Below are 18,085 nucleotides of genomic sequence, written 5' to 3' on the forward strand. Positions count from 1 at the left end.
CCATGGGGCAGAAGAGAGGAATGTTCTCACAAGAAACTATGGTCCAGGCAAGGTTATCAAATCAGGGGTGCATATCACAGTTCCTGGGACACACTCTAAAACCTCATATCCAGGTCCACACCAGACCCTGGGTCTTGGACTTTTCTGTGGCTTAAAATCCTGGTCACGTCACATGCTCACTACACGACCCTAAGAGGGCACTTAGCCTTTTTATGCTTCTGTTTTTCTCATCCATGCAGCAAGCACCTGCCTTAGGCTGTGTTTCCTTAAGATGAGATTCTACCTGTGGGCCTATATATGTGGACTTGACTGTAACTCTTTTTCCCTAGATATCTACTTGTCTCATTCCCTTAACTACACTCGAACTTAAGCATCAGCTTCTCAGTGAGGCCCCCTGACCATCCTGTCTCCAGTAATATCTCTGCTGGGATTGGACCCTCACCACCCCAAGTCCTGATGAAGGAGGCAAGCAGTGAATGCAGTGGGCATGGGGGAAAGGAAATGCGCATTGGCCGCTGTGTGTCCTCCTTCACTTCAGTCCCAGTGTGCTGCCTGCTCACAGTTCAGTCTAACTTGAGGCAAGTTATCTAGAGAAATGGATGGGCTCAGGTTACATAGTCAACACATCCGTCTTTGCTGTTTCTGCCTGGGACTGAGGCCTGTCATTTGCCTTAGCTGCTGTTCAAAATGATTGCAAGAATGTCTTCCTCATTCAAATAACTGTATTTCCTGCCACCAAAATGTTAACTTGTTATGATGTATTCTAAAGGAAAAAGTGATGTTTTGGATCCTTTGTTTTTTAATAAATGGGCTCTAGAATTCTAAAGTGGCAGAGATTTTGGCACAGAGCCAGCTTAAGCACTTATTTCACAGGTGCCCACCTGGACGTGCGGTTGATAAGCAGCCACACGCTACCTAGTCTCCAGCCCAGATATGATGCCACTCCGTCTTCCTGTCACACTACTAAGCTGAGAATACCGAGGCGGGCAGTATCGTTGAACTGTGAGGGGAAGATACCGCAGGACTCTGATGCTTTATATCCGACCTCTTGTCATTCCCACTGTTTACTACAGTGAAATGAAGTTTTGGTGCATTTGAGTTTGAGTTTAAAACATTGTTCTTTCCTTGCTGGAGGGAACTGGTTTTAATTAATACCATATGAAAGAGTATTTGAATAGCTAGAAGATCCCCAAATTCAACAATGCCAGGTGCAATGTTAGCACATCAGTGATACTAACATAAAATTAATATATATAATATATATGCACAACAGAAATCCACGGTACTAACTCATCAGGAATGATAATCACCTTTTTGGTTAGGGTAGTACAATTTAATTCAATATAAAATTTAAAATTTTGAATATCTACACCATGGTGGTTTGTAAGTTAGCTTCCCTAAAAGCTATGGGAGGCAAATAATATTTGCTACAATTTCTTAATGAAGACGTTGTTAGAATGAGCAGCTTGTTCCTATTCATACAATTATTTTTAAATGAAATTGTCAAGTCAGTTATATAAGTATAATGTGAATTAACCTATTTTCTAAGATCTAAAAATAAACATTTCTGCTTTAGCACTGAAAATACATTTTTGTCCATATATTAGTATACACAAACTGTAACTTCATATTGGGTCTCTGAAGATAACTTATTTTGCTTAGTATATTTATGAATCGATATAGCTTATTATGATGTTATATGAGTTTTAAAACTCATTGTTATCTTGTCTTATGTAATTTTTAGATGTGCTCAGAGCAACATAAATCACTCTAGTTTGTTAGTAAATTATGAATGTTCAGATAATAAAGATTCCTTATGAGCAGAATGCTTTACTTGTTAAAGAGCAGTGAGTGCTTTGAAAGCCTGAGGATTAATAAGGTATGTTTGCATTTAGACCTAATATCCCTGCATACTATAGTGCATTTTGTGTCTAGAAGAATTAGCTCTCTTACAGGTACAGTGAGTAGGTGCTTGGAGCAGAGACTGGATGCTTTTAATCTCTGTGAATAGATGGTGTGGATGGAACAAACCTCTACAGTCAAGTAATGTTACGGTTTTGTTTGTTTTTGTTCTACAAGCTCCCATTTCTTTCTGATCAGTCCTGTTGTCCCTTCACCTGTGTGGACACAGCCCCCGTGATAACTTAATACAGTTTGTAACCACTTTTATTTGTTACAGGGCAAAATTGCAATACAAAACCTTTTTCATTTTATAATTTCTTGTTTAGGTTTATAATGAATAAACGCCATGATTGTAAATATGACTAGTTTATTCCCATGGTTCTTAGGAAGAAGTTGAGCATTTTTGACTTTGTATTCATCAGGGTAGGCAGGAGTGTATGCTGTTGGTGGGTGCCTGTGTGTCATCTGGCTCAGATTCTTCTTGGAAGCCTGTTGTAGATTTGAGCAATTGAATTCAAATCTAAAACCACTTACAAAGTCCTTTATAGTCCATTAAGAATTTATATGAGAGAGAACACTCTATGAAAGTTCTCCTCTCCCTGTTCAAACAGATTGTTCTGTTTTATTAGAGCTAGGTGGTATTGTAATTTTGATAACAGCTAATAATGTTTGGAATTTTGCTCATAATTAATTAGTGGACCACACAAAGCTATGCTTGTTGGGTTTTTCACCCTTAATGTGTTTATAAATAGTGGCTTGTTTACTAAATAAAATCCAGAGTAGCATTATTTTAGTATTGCAACATTATTATATATATATCTTAAGCTAAAATTAATACAAATAGCTAAATGAACATATTTACCATAGTATTAATTTCTAGATGCTATTTATAAAAATGGTGGGTAAAGAGTAAGTTAGTAAATATACTGTGAGTAAAACTTTTCCTTTTTTTTTTTTGAGACAGAGTCTCGCTCTGTCACCCAGGCTGGAGTGCAGTGGCACCATGTTGGCTTTCACCATGTTGGCCAGGCTGGTCTCCATCTCCTGACCTCAGGTGATCCACCTGCCTTGGCCTCCCAAAGTGCTAGGATTACAGGTGTGAGCCACCTTGCCCGGCCAGGATTCTTAATTAGATTACAGTATGTAATTTACATAAATTAAGGTGAAGACATAAATGATACTTTGTTTAATACCATAATGTATCTCCCCCACCCCCAAAATTTGTATGTATATTAAAAAAAAATTAGACTTAATACCTCTTTTAAAATACATAGTAAAGCTTGATATTAAATATGATTTCTACTTTATCCTTACATATGGTGGAGTTTATAAAATTTGCCTTGTTAAAGTTGGATCCTTAAAGTTAGTACGGTAAAATAAAATGAAATCTTTTCTAGTTCAAAAAATGTAATGCGTAAGAATTTTTTCTGCTACTTTGTACTGTAAATCATTAATTGGATACCTTACCAGTGCCAGCAAGAAATAAATCATATGAAAATGGTTTTAATGTATTAGATTTCTATTTTTTGAAAAATGTGTAAGATCGAATATGAGTGATTAGTAGGTATCACTTTTACTTTTTGAAAAATGACAGAATATGTTCATAGTTTGGAAATGTTAATTTAAAATGTAATCCACAACAAATTTAAATTTGCTTTATTTATAAGAAACTGTGCATCAAGCCTTGGTTTGGCATGTTAAAACTCTGTTAACAGTTTATCATTAAGAGACTGATTCTTTAGAAAATATTGCACCCTGAAAGATTAGCTCAGCTTGTGTATGGTTCTAGTGTTGATAATTAAAGTGAAATGTTTGCCAGAGAAGAGGAATATTGTTTTGATAGCAATTATGCAGTTATTCTAAACGGGAGTTGATAGAGAAGAGGCAGTGGTTTCGAACTTCTTATGTTGTTTGGTATATCAGGGTAAAAAAACCTGTTCCTGAGTTTCTTTTCTACTCCCATTCCATGTATTTCATTGGTGCCAGGTTTTTATTTTTTTAATATATAACAGTAAAGTCTTTTAGAAATTAGTGGTATTGACAAAATAAACCTTTTAGGACATTCTTCAAGACTGTCAACCCACATTATTAGTACTGATGGTAAATAACCAGTCTTTACCCTGAGTGCATGGATTAATTGTTAAATGGTGTAGGGGACAGGGTTTTTTTGTTTGTTTTAACATTCCCATATGGCTCACACTAGAGTGCCGTTCTATTTGTTTGTTTGACACTAACATATCTTAGGACAATTCAGAGCCAGTATGGTCAGTCCTAAAGGGGAGGCTGAGAGGCTCTTTAGTGTGGTCTGATAGATTTCTCCATCTTCCCTAGAGAAGAAGTGTTTGAATATTTGACAGAGGTTAGTCGATTATTATGTCACAATATTTGAGTTATTGGTTGTTTACATAATGTGTGTAAATTATTTTTCATCTGTTTGCTTTGCATTTGCTTTATATTAAATATTAGGAAAGTGTTTTGGTTTAGTGATCATTTCTTTTTTTTTTTTTTTTTTGAGACGGAGTCTCACTCTGTCACCCAGGCTGGAGTGCAGTGGCGTGATCTCCGCTCACTGCAAGCTCCGCCTCCCGGGTTCACGCCATTCTCCAGCCTCAGCCTCCCGAGTCGCTGGGACTACAGGCGCCTGCCACCACACCCGGCTAATTTTTTGTGTTTTTAGTAGAGACAGCGTTTCACCATGTTAGCCAGGATGGTCTTGATCTCCTGACTTTGTGATCTGCCCGCCTCAGCGTCCCAAAGTGCTGGGATTATAGGTGTGAGCCACCGCACTCGGCCAGGTTTAGTGATCATTTCACTCTCTCATTTGGCAAGATATTTAGATTGCAATTTAGCAAAAATTAATTTATCTTATTGGAATTATTTACTTAAGTGACTTAAAATTTCAACTTTTGTTTTTCAAGCATAAGTTCATCAAATTTGCCAAATTAAAATTTATCAACAGCAATAATGGAAAAAATCTATTGGTTATGTTCAATAATATTATGTTAAATAATGTACCTTCAGTCATTTTTCAGTTTTATAAATTTGCTTCACAGAGAAAGAAATGGACATTTCCAATAAGCTTTACATTTGTGTAGGGAAGCAAATTATCCCTAAAGCTTCCTTCTTCATCCCTCTAGATTAGAGACATGATTGTCTTTGAAACAGAGGAAGTTTCTGGTGTGTTTAAGAATGTTGTGCTCTTTTATACACATAGATGGCAGCAAAGAATTAGACAAAGGAAGTGAACCTTGCAGTTGTAGTGAAAGATGAGTGACAGTACAAACTGACTCCATCAGCATAGCTGCCTGTGTCTCATACTTAAACATAAAATAAGAAAGAAAGCTACTATTGATAACACAAGAATATAGGAGAACGAAGAAGGCTCTGAGAAGCTGTAATACACGGAATTTCTGGACAAATCCCAGGTGGGGAAGCTTATCTTTTAAGGTATGTCATCCACTCCTGTAAGATGATTGAAATCAGCTAAGATAATATGCATGTCAAAATAAAGAGACAGTGAAGGGCTGAGGGGCAGTAGGGCCAGAGGGAAGTAAAAGAGAAACCACGCACAAGTTGCAGCGGCAAGCAATAGCCTGCTGCCTGCGGGCACTGTGGAGTATGGCCTGCATGTCTCCTTTTTAGTTAAGCAAGTTACAAAGAGGAAATGTCAGTCCACGAATCAGGCAAACATTCCATGGGAACGTTTGCTCAAATGTCAGCATTTTAGAAAACAGAACTGTAGTCTATTATGGTTCAGTCCCCATGCTGGGTTTGCTATTAGGTGCACAAGCACAAATATATTGCTTAAGAATGCATTTGCTGTTAACAAGTCATTTTATGTCTTAATTAACATTCCTAAATAATGACATAATCACTATAAAAGATGACAGTCATCATTATAATTAATATTTAATATGTGTGTGCTTCCGAGGACCTTTCTGTGGCTTCTCACAAGTTTCCAAGGTAATTTTCAAGTTTTAGAATTGCATTTGGTGAGATCACAGTCATGAGGATCTAATGAAGTAGAATCATATTTAGTAGAAACTGAGATTCGGAAGTGAGTTGTAGAAAAGCAATTTGTAACATGTCCTTAACAATCCCATCACCTCAGTATCTTACTAATTATAAACGAAATAAGGGCTTCTTAATGCCAGTGGAGTAATGCTAACATTGTTTAGGAAAACATTTCTCCTACCCTCTATTTTTTTTCTGGTCTACTCTCAGGAATTTTAGTACCACAGACTAATCTCTGGGTCACAAAATTTATTCTAAAGGTGTGTATAACAACGTGCTTAAAAGCAGTATCTGGCAAGTCTCTCCTGTGACAGCAACATTATTTCTCACATAATTATTTTCTTAGTAAATTTGATATCTTAACAACCCCTTCCCTCATTTCTGAGTTCAAAAAATAACACTTAATATAATTTATTTCTCATACTTAATAAAAGCTTACTTGAGAGTATATTGCCATTCATCCTCTAGCTGCTTCCCCCAAATGAGGTTAGAAGGGAATGCGGTTTGCGAGGGTATAAGGTGGTTTCCAGCATCGTTCGCTGTGTACTGTAATGGGCCTCAGTGTTGTTTTAATGAAGCATTAAACATATTCTGGCTGTTGCTTGTTACTTATTAATGATTAATTGGTTATACTCTGTCATATCAGTAGAAAAAGAAGATATGTATGTAGTTTTTCTGTTTTAAGCAGTCTACTGTGTTAACTTCAGTTTGTATGCACAGATATTATCTGTGTTACCCTAATATTTTTAGTAGTGTAGGCGGTTTGAAAACAAGGACAAAGAAAATTCTGATGTCTAAACACATAATCCTGCAAGTTTGTGAATTTTTAATTTAATTAAATGGAATTTTATAAGTTGAACTTTCATCATCATATATTTCTTAAAACCAGGATGTAAGATAATTGAATTAGTCACAATTACATAAACATTTCTTTATAAGTCATTTTTGAGATAGCAAATGGGTTTTAGATTAAAAGGTTGTTTAAAAACAGCTTTTAATCAGAATATAATCTGTTTTGCAGGTGACTGCGTACTTTTTCTTTTACACTTTTAGCCCCTCTTTGGCAGTCATTAGATTTAGACTGTGACTTTCTTAATGCAATAACATCGTGCAGATTATTTATGTGACCTTTTCACTGCCGCGGTTTTCATTAAACGGACAGTATTGCAACACCATTTCCTTCAATTGCTTGCTTTCAAAAGAATCGTGTCTCAAGCAGGCAAATCTAAGTGATTTGTGTTACTTATTGAAGAATATTGTTTTAAAACTTTTTTTAAAAACCAGCATATTAATTTTCTTCATATTAGCACTAGAACATTTATTTTCCTTGACAATATTTTATAAATATTTTGCATGAATAATTAAATGTTGGATAATTAATAACATTTTTTTCAATTTGCTTATAATTTTTAAATGGGCTTTTAAAAATGATACACTTTATAGTTTTTGATGCCCTTTTTAAAGTCTAAAAACAGATTTTTTATGAATTATAGGGGACTTCAATATTTTATTGGCATTTTATAACCAATTTTAATTTATGATGGCTTTACATATGTTTACGTGACTACATCTTACAAAATCTTAGATATTTGAAAAATTTCCAGTATAGTATAATAATAGCTTAAGTAATACTTGCCTTGTTTGTCTTTCTTACTTACTTTAACTTTCACATAGTTAATTAAGTAGCATTCCTGTTGATTAATAAACTAGAGCACACACTGTTGTTTGAGGTTAAAATACCAAAGTTTTGTGCTTATGATACTTAGATTTTCCTTTATGTCCAAATTGTCCTTTCTTTTATCTGATGTAAAATATTTAAACATATATAGATACTTTGAAAATTATTTAAATTGATAGATGATTGCATGTAATCACGAAGTATATTTTCTCATGTGGCCATTGTTTTTCAATGAAGTGTTAATGGTTAGTGGAAAAATTTGTGTAATATAAATGCCCTAAAGTTCAATTTTGGCGCTAAATTTAATTGCCTTTTTTTCCCCACAGGTTGTGTCTTTATTTTAGATAAACACATAAGTTCATAAATGTATTGCTCATAGTTCGTCTTTCTTGAGGAATGGTTTCAGATAGATTTGATATACTTTCTCTCATTTCGTGGGAGATTCTTTTCTCTTTCTCTCAGTTTCTAACTGGGGATTCCACTTATCAGGTTGAACCATCTTATATGATGATGATTCTTGGTGGTGCAACTTTGTTGGCACAGAATCCAGAGACTAATCCATAAAGCAGTTACTGGATTTCCAATATGTGAAATATTAGTTTGTCCCTTTTTCTTGTGTTTTTTCTTCTGAAAAGCTTTACTGAAATTTCATTTTTAATTTTCTCTTTTTTTTGTTTTTTTAGTGTTTTTTTACCATGCTACTTATGAAAGAATTTCATAAGAACTTTCCCAAGTTCTATCACTTGGGAAAAGATGTATTTTAACTACAACAGAAACATCCCGGTTAAACCCTTATCTGGTCAGAGATTTTTAGTTCCTAGCCAGTAAAAAACTGTTTTTTATAATGTAACATAAATTACATACTAAATTAGTACTTTCAGTAAAAACTTTTCAGTAAAATTTTGACACTTAAATGCTCACTTTTAAAAAAAAAATCTCAGTAATATCAGGTCATAGGCACATGAAATGTTTAATACAAAAATTGCAATATCTTTCATAATAACATAGAAGTTAACAGAGTTTTGACTAATCTTACTCATTTTCTTGCATTCTTACAGAAAATACTAGTACAATTGTAACCTTTAGTGAAATTAGTTCTTTGTAAGAATTACATTTCTATATGTAAAACAACTATAAAAAGAGTGCCAAGATTTAATGAGTGCCTTCACTTTTCGGGGACGTTTTATTTTTTCCACTGTAAGTAATCTTAATTCCAGATGTTAGCACATGACATTTTGTGTAGTGCCCCATCACATGTTTGAGTTTTTTTAACATTAGCTCTATGATCTGATGCTATGTATACTATCTTGACTCGTCAGTGACATAGATTTTGTTGCTGTCATTTAGTTTTTATTAATAGTCTTCCATTTGTAGTAGTCAAACTTAAAGGCATATGTTTGTTGCCACATATAAAATATTTTACGGAATAATCTGTAGTTGATTTACATTGTATTGTGACTTTAGACCTTTCTCGTAGAGCTTTATAAAATAAAATAGTTGGTTGCATATAGAGGTATCTTATTGAAACATCAGTGTAATGATAAAAATATTAATTGTTGTAATGTGTAGGACATTAGAAGAACACAGATGTGGCCACCTTTTGAAAACTTAGAAGTTATTTATCTCATAGGAATTTGTAATAAATCCAAAAGATAACTATAGGGTTGACACATGAAATGACAATTTCACTATATTGGCAATTTATTTACATTTCTTTAACCCAATTTTAATTGTAATTCTGTGATTTAAGCCTCATTGATTTATATTTTTGATTGGTATATTGAAATATAAAACCTTCTAAATTCTAACTAGCACAAGGTACTTTTTCTTTGTGATGTGAAATTAAAGGAATTAATCTTGTCAGAACTTTTATAATCATGTAAAACAAACTTGTGAGGAAGACACATAGTCTCTCTGGGCCTCAGTTTTCCCATCTGTAAAATAGGATGTGAGGCTTTGGGAAATAGGAAAGAGTTATGCTGTATGTTCTCCAAGATCTCCTACAACCCCAAAATTTCATGATTGTCCAATTTGTTTTTGAAGTGGTATTGTGCTTATCAATATAAATTACATGTCCTGTCTAATGAAAACATCAGTGTTAATAAAACCTAAGGATGAAAAGTTCAGTTTCTTTTAAAAATCATACTTTTTGGGAGAAACAATTGTCAGATATTAGCATATAATGGTTTTTCTCAAGAAACATTTAAAATCTTTATATAAAGTTATCTTGCACCTTTTTAAAAACTTAATGCAGAATAGTTGAAATTCTGGGATAGAAAAGGCATTATATTCTATTTTGTCAGAAAGTATAAATTAAAGTTGAATGCTGTATAAGCTTTTGGTCATACTGTTAATATGGGAATATCTTATCTAGAGAAAATTAGTATGTGAATATTTTCTATAAAATAGAAATCTGAATGAATAAGTTGATTTGCTGAGTTTTCTTACAGGTAAATAAATATACATGAACTTCCATGAAATGATTCTGAGGCATGTAAATAAATTTAGGTGCCAGTGTTAATTTTCTACATTTAGCTTTGGTATTTATTATAACTTACAGACAATTATAGTAGAACCTGTTGTGCCTCAAAATTGCTCACCAGGGAAAAACACAAACAAACCTATTTCATGCCGTAACTATATTGACTATATAGGATGTGATTATGAAAACTAAGCTTCTTAATACTGTACTTTCACTCAAGTACAACTTTCCAGAAATTTCTATTTAACGAATTGATGCTTTTTTGTGGGGAAGGGGAAGTAGCTGTTTGGAGAAGTAGTTAAGTTTAAAACACATATTTGATTTGTATAATAATAGATCATTATTGGCCGCTGTAGTAAATGTATGCTAAATGAGAGTTTATAATGTAAAAATAGTGGTTAAACGTAGATGACTTAGAGAACAAAAAGTAAATGTTTTAAAAATGTATCTTTATAAGAGACAGTATGGTGGTATCCCAAGCACAGCACAAATTCCACCTATAGCAGAAAAAAAATTGTTAAAGCGTTCTTTTTTTGTTAATTTTTTACTTGAATAAGGGATTTCTGTTGATTTGTAGAGTTTCTAAAAGTCAAAGAAAAATACTTATATAATAATAAAACTTTTCATCTTAACTGTCATTGTATTTAAACCTTGGATTCCCAAGTAAAAGATTCCAGGATTTATAGCTAGCATAGATTCAATTATTTTAAAGCCATCCAGATTCCATTTTCAATTTAATGGCATTTCATACTGTCAAGGTGGCAAACTTGTTCCTAAGTTAGTTTTTTTAAGCTTATTATCAGCCATATTTTAACCCCAATCAAGACATTCCTAAGAGGTTTACTCCGAGCTTTTATAAGTTTCTTTATATGTCTTGTGGAAATTTTCAGTTCAGTGCAGGGTTTGCTTTAAGTGTTTCTCAACTAAGCGTATAAAAATTAGACTTTTTCTACCTTTTATGAAATTACCATAAGGATTTAAGATTTTGTTTCTAAATAAAGTTATAAACTACGTACAAATTCTTAGATTGGTGTTTATCCTTGTTAATCTATAATAGCTAAAAATATTTCAAGTAGATTACTTTCTTTGTTACTAAATTTTCCTTATTTGAAGAGTAATTATAAAAATAATTTATGTGGCTGGGCGCGGTGGCTTACGCCTGTAATCCCAGCACTTTGGGAAGCTGAGGCAGGTGGATCGACTGAGGTCAGGAGTTTGAGACCTGCCTGGCCAACATGGCGAAACACCATCTCTACTAAAATATAAAAATTAGCCGGGTGTGGTGGTGGGCACCTGTAATCCCAGCTACCGGGAGGCTGAGGCAGGAGAATCACCTGAACCTGGGAGACGGAGGTTGCAGTGAGTAAGCCGAGATCGTGCCACTGCACACCAGCCTGGGTGACAAAGAGATTTCGTCTCAAAAAAAAAAAATAATAATATTATGTGTAATTTTCTTATTGTCCCAGTTTAGTTTTTTTTTTTTTGTTTTCTTAAAACTAACATAAGGGAGTATTGAAACAGCTTTATAGTTTGTTTTCACATGCTTTGGTAGTTTGAAAGGTTTTTTGTTTTGTTTTGTTTATTTTTATAGTCATGGTACTAAATTTAGAAAGTACCTGCAAATAAATTCTATGTAATGGTAACCATTTATTTATTTGACATGTTTCTTTTGTTTGTCACTATCCTAACCATGTAGACTGGTAATTGCCTTGCTACGAGAAGATCCTAGTCCTTTCTACAGTCAAACAGCTAGGTTTTAGGGCAGAACTGGAGCCTGGAGTAAAGGCTCACTTTCTTAACTCTTCACTGGGAGCTGAAGCTCTTCTTCCCGTGGCCTCTCCCTTGCTTTGTCAAAGTATGACATGGATGGATTGCTTGGAATTCTTTCAAAGCCTTTCCTGTGTAATAATGATGGCAAAGATTTCAGGCATTTGTCAAGGGCCACTAGCATGTGTGTGACAGCAGTTTAAGGGGGGAAAACAGTGGATTTATTACTAATAAAATATTACAACTCTTATATTTAAAGCCAGGCATAATTTACATTCAGTTTCACCCCTCATCGTTTTAGCTGTCCATTTTCTACTTAAGCTACACCCTCTTTCTCTTCCCAGAAGCCTTCATCTTCCTTTTTGCCACCCCCGCATCACCATCTCCTTCCCTAGATAGGTGATAATGCTCAGTCGCCGAGGGGCTTTGACTAGAACCATCTGTTCTACTCTCTCTCAAGAACAACAGACAAGGCATTATTCTGTGGGGGCTTGTGTATACAATTATCTACAATAATAAAATATAAAACTACAGAGTTTTCAGATTCCAAAAATTCAGTGATCTGTAACAGCTTCCTTTGGGTTTCTGGGTGTTCTTGTAATTCATTTTTTCATTTATTACCTGGAATTTGCAAACTTTTTTTTTCTTTTCAAATATATTTTCTTTATATTTTTGTACAGCATGATATCATTAAAATGATACCTGTTGAATTCACATTGTCTGTTAGTATATATACATATTATATATCTGTCTTTAGTGACTATATAAAAAAGACAACTATTCTTTGACTTTTAAATATATGGGCATTTTTATATATAAAATTTGCAATCACTAACTTAATTAGTCTCTAGATGTGTCTGTGTACACATACATATAATATACGTACACACAACTAAAATATAAAGTCAATGTTGGCTTTTTGTGTCATGTGTTCATTGTGACTTGTTTGGAATTTTAGTGAGATAACTGTACTTGGAGCTTTTATCCATCTGTTTGAATGGAGAACCTCCCTTTTTGGCATAGGTCAAATAGGTTTTCACTGACCCCAAGCTAGTGAGAATTGTTTTTTTCTATTTGCTTTTGATTAGTCCTAGAATTACTGAGTAATATGTGGACTTCCCAGCTAAAGAACCTATTTAAATGTTTTTTAGAACTAACTATGCCGATTGAATTGTGTTTGACCTACTGACAGCTGTTACTTAGCTTGTCATTCTCCTTAAAATGGCAAATCATTAATGTAGTCCTTTCCACTACATTAGTTAACATAAAGTGTCTTATTTCTGAAATAGACACGGTGAATGTTTCCCTGACTAGGTTGTGCTTAAACAGTGTTCAAGTTTGTAAATATGTTGTTTTCTGAAACAAAAACAAATTCTAGTAATAAAAACAAATTAAATATATATGTTTTTACTTGGAAATCATAAAATATAGTTTATTTCTCTGTACAGGTCCCTGCTTTAAGACACTGGATGTATAAAAACAAATCACATGGATATTTACTTCTTTCATTTCATGCCTCTTTTTAATAAACTTTCTGTTTCACATCATTAAAATTAAGATCTACCCTTTTACTCTGCAAACTGGAGGAGAGTTATATAATGTCATAGCTGTACCTCTAATTAATAATGGGGTTGAACTCACTTTATAGATTTAGAAATTCTGGCGTTTCTTTCTGTCAAATGCCTCTTCCTATCCTTTGTGCATTCAGTTTTTATTGCTAATTTGTAGGAATTCCTATTAACTTTTTATCAGGTATATATGTTGCAGATATATTCTTCCAGCTGTCACTTCTGTGCTTGCTCTATCTGTGATGTCCTTCACAGAACGTAAATCTTAAATTTCATTGAGGTCAAACCTCTCTCCCCCTTTTTTGAGGGGACTTAACTTTAGAATTCTTCTTTTGGATAGCATACGTTCCACAATTGGTGGATGTCTTTCAGCTTCTTTAAAAGTTGTCATCCAGCACATTAGATATATCATTGAAAGGGTTTATATGCTAGATTGAGTTTATGTTCAAATGACTTCCAAGGTTTCATCCAACTCTGCAATTCTAAGATTCCCGTATATTAAAGAGAGATTAAAAATAAAGTGCTCTGTCTATAAAATCTATATCACCTTTGCAAGAAACACTCTGTATTTCACTGATTCTGCAACACCGATTTTCAGATGCATCATTATTTTATGTACCATTAGGAAAGCACAAGCTCTTCTGATTAAACTATGACTCAACTCTTTCTCACCACTGAGATTCTTAATATTCTATACTTATTGATAAGCTTATTTAGATTTATTGAGACATGGATTTGTATCATTTTACTCTTGTGTATATGTCTAAAACAAATAGCAAAATGAATTGATTACTTTGCAGGGAAATACAGAATTGTAGACATCCGTCAAGTGGCAGATGTTCTTAAGTTAATACAAGTTTGTGCCCCACTGAGTATTTTAGTTACTTTCTATGTTTAACTTTTTATTACTGAACTATAGTGTCATTAAGCTTAAGATGTGTAATACCTGAAGCATGCACTATTTAACTTAAGTAACTGGCATTAACAGTGATGATCAGGTGTGCATGTGATCAGGCAAGGACAACTACACTACTGCAACCTGGCCGACTGCGATTGTAAGGTACCACCTGATTTTGGGGATAATAGAATATGAGAATATGTACGGCATTCTGTGCTATGTTGTAAACCTGGGTGCACGTGTTTAGTGTTTTGGGGGAGTGTGGCATCTGCTCCACAGTTTCTAGAGAAAATAACCATTTGTTTGATTCTTAGTGAGAAAATTTCATAGAGAATCATTTCATTTTCAGTGTTGGTATAGTTGTGCTTCCCATACTGTGCCTCCGTTGGTTTAACACATCAAGAAGTGTAGCAGCTGGAAGAGATTTTGCAGGTGTCTATGCTTATCTCTTATATAGTGCAGGGGTCTTTTCTGTAGCTTCCCTGACCACATGTAAGAGTTAATGTGTGCTTCCGTATGACTGCCTTTGCTAGGAGCCTGATCTGTATTTGGGCTGCTTTCTGGTGAGAAAAGTCTTGCTTATATTGAACCCAAATCTGCTTCTTTCCAGTCTCTATACCATTGATTCTAACTCCCCTCAGCCCCTAAACTGCACCAAATATGCCTACCCACTTCTTAGGTAACTTCTCCTTTAAAATGTGAATGTTATTCTTAAATCTGCTCCTTTTTTTCCAAGTACTTAGTTCATGACTGTCCTTTATAGAATGTGGTACTGAACACGGTATATGGCACGACCGTCTTCTCTTTTCAGCAGTCTAGAATTGTATTTGCTTTATTGGCAGTCATGCCATGCTGTTGAGTGACAATTAAAATGCCTGCGTTTTCCTCAGATATTTGGTCTCTTAGCTATATTTCCTTGTGCCCCACTTATACAGTTAATATTTGGACCTAGTAGAGGACTTTAGATTTATCTTTGTTAAGTTGCAATCTTGTAGATCTAGCTCAAATTTTTCTAGTCTATACAAATTAAACAAAAAATCTTAGTCTGTTATACAGTGTCTAATTGTAATCATTTCTAGTACTTTCTAACGTGTGCAACATGTTTCTCAGTGTGTGTCTGCCTCACTGTCACATGTAGTGCACAGGACAGTCTTGTGAAGAGAGCTCTTGTGTCCAGTAGAATCTTATCGACATTGGTCTTCAGCTCCCTTGGGAGTGGTCATTTAGCCAGGTGAGAATCTCCCTGTTTCCGCACAAAGGCCCACATTTCATTATCCAGTCTGCAAGGATGTCATGAAGAACTTCATTGAGGCTTCAAGATTGTTGGGAAATTATCACAGGATTGTTTCTTGAGAAATCTGTCTCCCACCATAAGCACTGTTTTCCAGGTCTTCCTAACAAATTTCAAATGAAATTTTAATAATACAAAAGTGACATAATATTAGCACAAATTTGGAAAACCAAAAAAAGTTACCTAAAATCTTAACACCAAACCCTATGTTTTTTTTCTTTTTTTTTTTTGCTGCTTTTCTTTCTAGTCTGTTATCAGATATTTCTGACATACACACAGTCATGATATGCATTTAATTTGTATCTTTTTTAGAATTTAATTTTTATAAGATCATCTTCTTTTTGCAATAAGCAACATTTCATTGGCTGTGTAATTGTATGAGTCTTTCACCTTGAAGAATAATGCAGAATAATGATTTTTAACCTCATATTTATATTGAGCATTATAATTAAAATGCTATCTTATGCATTTTTCTCATTTGTTTGGATCCTCTCCCTGGTTATCTATAATTGGTACTATTGCAGTCATTAACAACTATTACTAGTTTTTTAGGGGATTAAGTTGAATCTTTGCTGATCATTTGAAACACCCTGAATGTTTCTTTTAAAGTCAAATTTATATTTTTGTTTTCTCATCATTCATCTTTTACGAGAAACAGAATGCATAATGCAAAAAACAAAGGTTTTTGGCTTATTTGTACTTATTTGTATTTTTTCAAGTGTTTTCGCTGCTTCTTTTAAATATGAGAAATAATGTTTCATGGTCTTGTAGACCTGTTTTTCTTTAAAAGTAGAGATTTCTCAAAGCTCAACAAGAATGGCTTAAGGTAAATATGTTTGGACTTAATTCACAGTCCATGTAGCTGCACGTGGAAAGACTGGTCACAATGGAAATATTTGACTTGGTGGTGAGACTATAGGTTTCCTGCTTTGTCTTACTTTTATAGTTTTGGCATATGTCAATGAGTAAGTTCAAAATAGAGCCCAGAAAAAGAGGATAATGAATAATTTTTGTTTTATGGATTTGTAATCTGGTAACTACTGGCTGAATACACATACTCCTTCATATTTCTTGACAACCTCCTATTATCTTTCTGTATCTATCATTCTGTTTTATTTAGAATATCATTTATATTGCTATTCAATTAAAGGTTGTTTTTTGGATATCTAAAATGTCCAACTTATACCTATGGAGTTTTTGCATGAATTTTTTGTTTTTACTGTTGGAAGAAATGTACTGGATTCTGAGTCTTTCTAGTTCTGTTTAAGGGTACATGTGTAGTACTTTTTTAGGCATGTCGGTGTTAGAGAATCTTCTGTGTTCACTGCTAAAAGTCCTTAAACGTGTCTCTACATTTTCTAGTACCATAGAATCTCAGTGTCTTAAAGTCATCTAGGTTGACTCTGCATCTATTATTTGTATATTATCTACATTTCTAAACAAATCTGTTACGTACAATAAATGCACTAAAATTATGCCAGACACAACACATTTACCAAGAATATAATTATAATAGTCTATATGTTTTGTTATACTTTAGTGTAGGTATATACTGTAATAGAAAACACAAAAAGTGCTGCATAAGCTGGGATGAGGTGATGATTAATTCTAAGGATGGGAAGGTTTAGGGGAAAGAGTGATGTCAGGGAAAATTGTAGAAAGGGCAATGTGTGAGTAGAATGATTGAAGTTATATTTTGCCAGGTAGTCACAGAAGGGGACTGGTTCAGGGAACAGCACAGCTTAGGCAAGATTGTGTGATGGTGCATGGATACTTAGTGTGGATTAACAAGTATACCCTGAAGGAGTAGTTTAGTTCACTACTACCTACCGGTCGTAGCAGTTCATTCCATCCACAAACAACTCTAGTTGAAAGTCTCTCTCCATAGCTTATTTTACACATATTATTTCTAATTTCTTTCCTTGGGAATCCATGTAAAATTCATTGTTTTTGTATATTTCTATTTTTAATATTTAGAAAGGGTTGTTCCCATGAATCCACTCTTCCCTGAGTCCTGGCCCAAACCAGGTCATATAGCCCTATCCTTGTAGTTGCTCTTTTTGTTATGTAGATTCAGGGTCCTGTAACTCTCCTGATTTTTTTTTTCCTTTTTCTGAGATAGGGTCTTGCTCTGTTGCCCAGGTTGGAGTGCAGTGGTGCCATAACAGCTCACTCGGCTTCTCAGGCTCAAAGGATCCTCCCACCTCAGTCTCCCGAGTAGCTGGGACCACAGCCGTGCATCACTATACCTGGCTAATTAAAAAAAAATTTTTTTCTTTGCAGAGATGGGTCCAGGCCGGTTGTGAATTCCTTGGGCTCCAGTTATCCTCCCACCTTGCCCTCCCTTATAGGCATGAGCTATTGTGCCCAGCCTCCTGATTCTTATCTGCCAAGCACATCCCACTTGTCTTTATCCTTCTTAAGGTATAATGCTCAGAATTAAGCATCTTATACTAGGTGTGGCCTGACTGGTTTGGAAAGAAAT

The 18,085-nt window shown here is 34.3% G+C and overlaps 1 long non-coding RNA gene across 2 annotated transcripts in view; it reads left to right on the forward strand.

The window, feature by feature from the left end:
• The first annotated feature begins 4,840 nt into the window (after window positions 1–4,840).
• LOC129527392 (uncharacterized) overlaps window positions 4,841–18,085 on the forward strand; it is a 124,370-nt gene continuing 111,125 nt past the window's right edge. Inside the window, exon 1 of one of the 2 annotated variants that reach the window (XR_008672336.2) lies at window positions 4,841–5,349. This is a non-coding gene — a long non-coding RNA (uncharacterized lncRNA). The remainder of the gene's footprint in view (window positions 5,350–18,085) is intronic. The other variant, XR_008672337.2, reaches the window with a different exon arrangement.

This window comes from Gorilla gorilla, chromosome 18 (genome assembly GCF_029281585.2).
Source record: "Gorilla gorilla gorilla isolate KB3781 chromosome 18, NHGRI_mGorGor1-v2.1_pri, whole genome shotgun sequence".
Classification (NCBI taxonomy): Eukaryota; Metazoa; Chordata; class Mammalia; order Primates; family Hominidae; genus Gorilla; species Gorilla gorilla.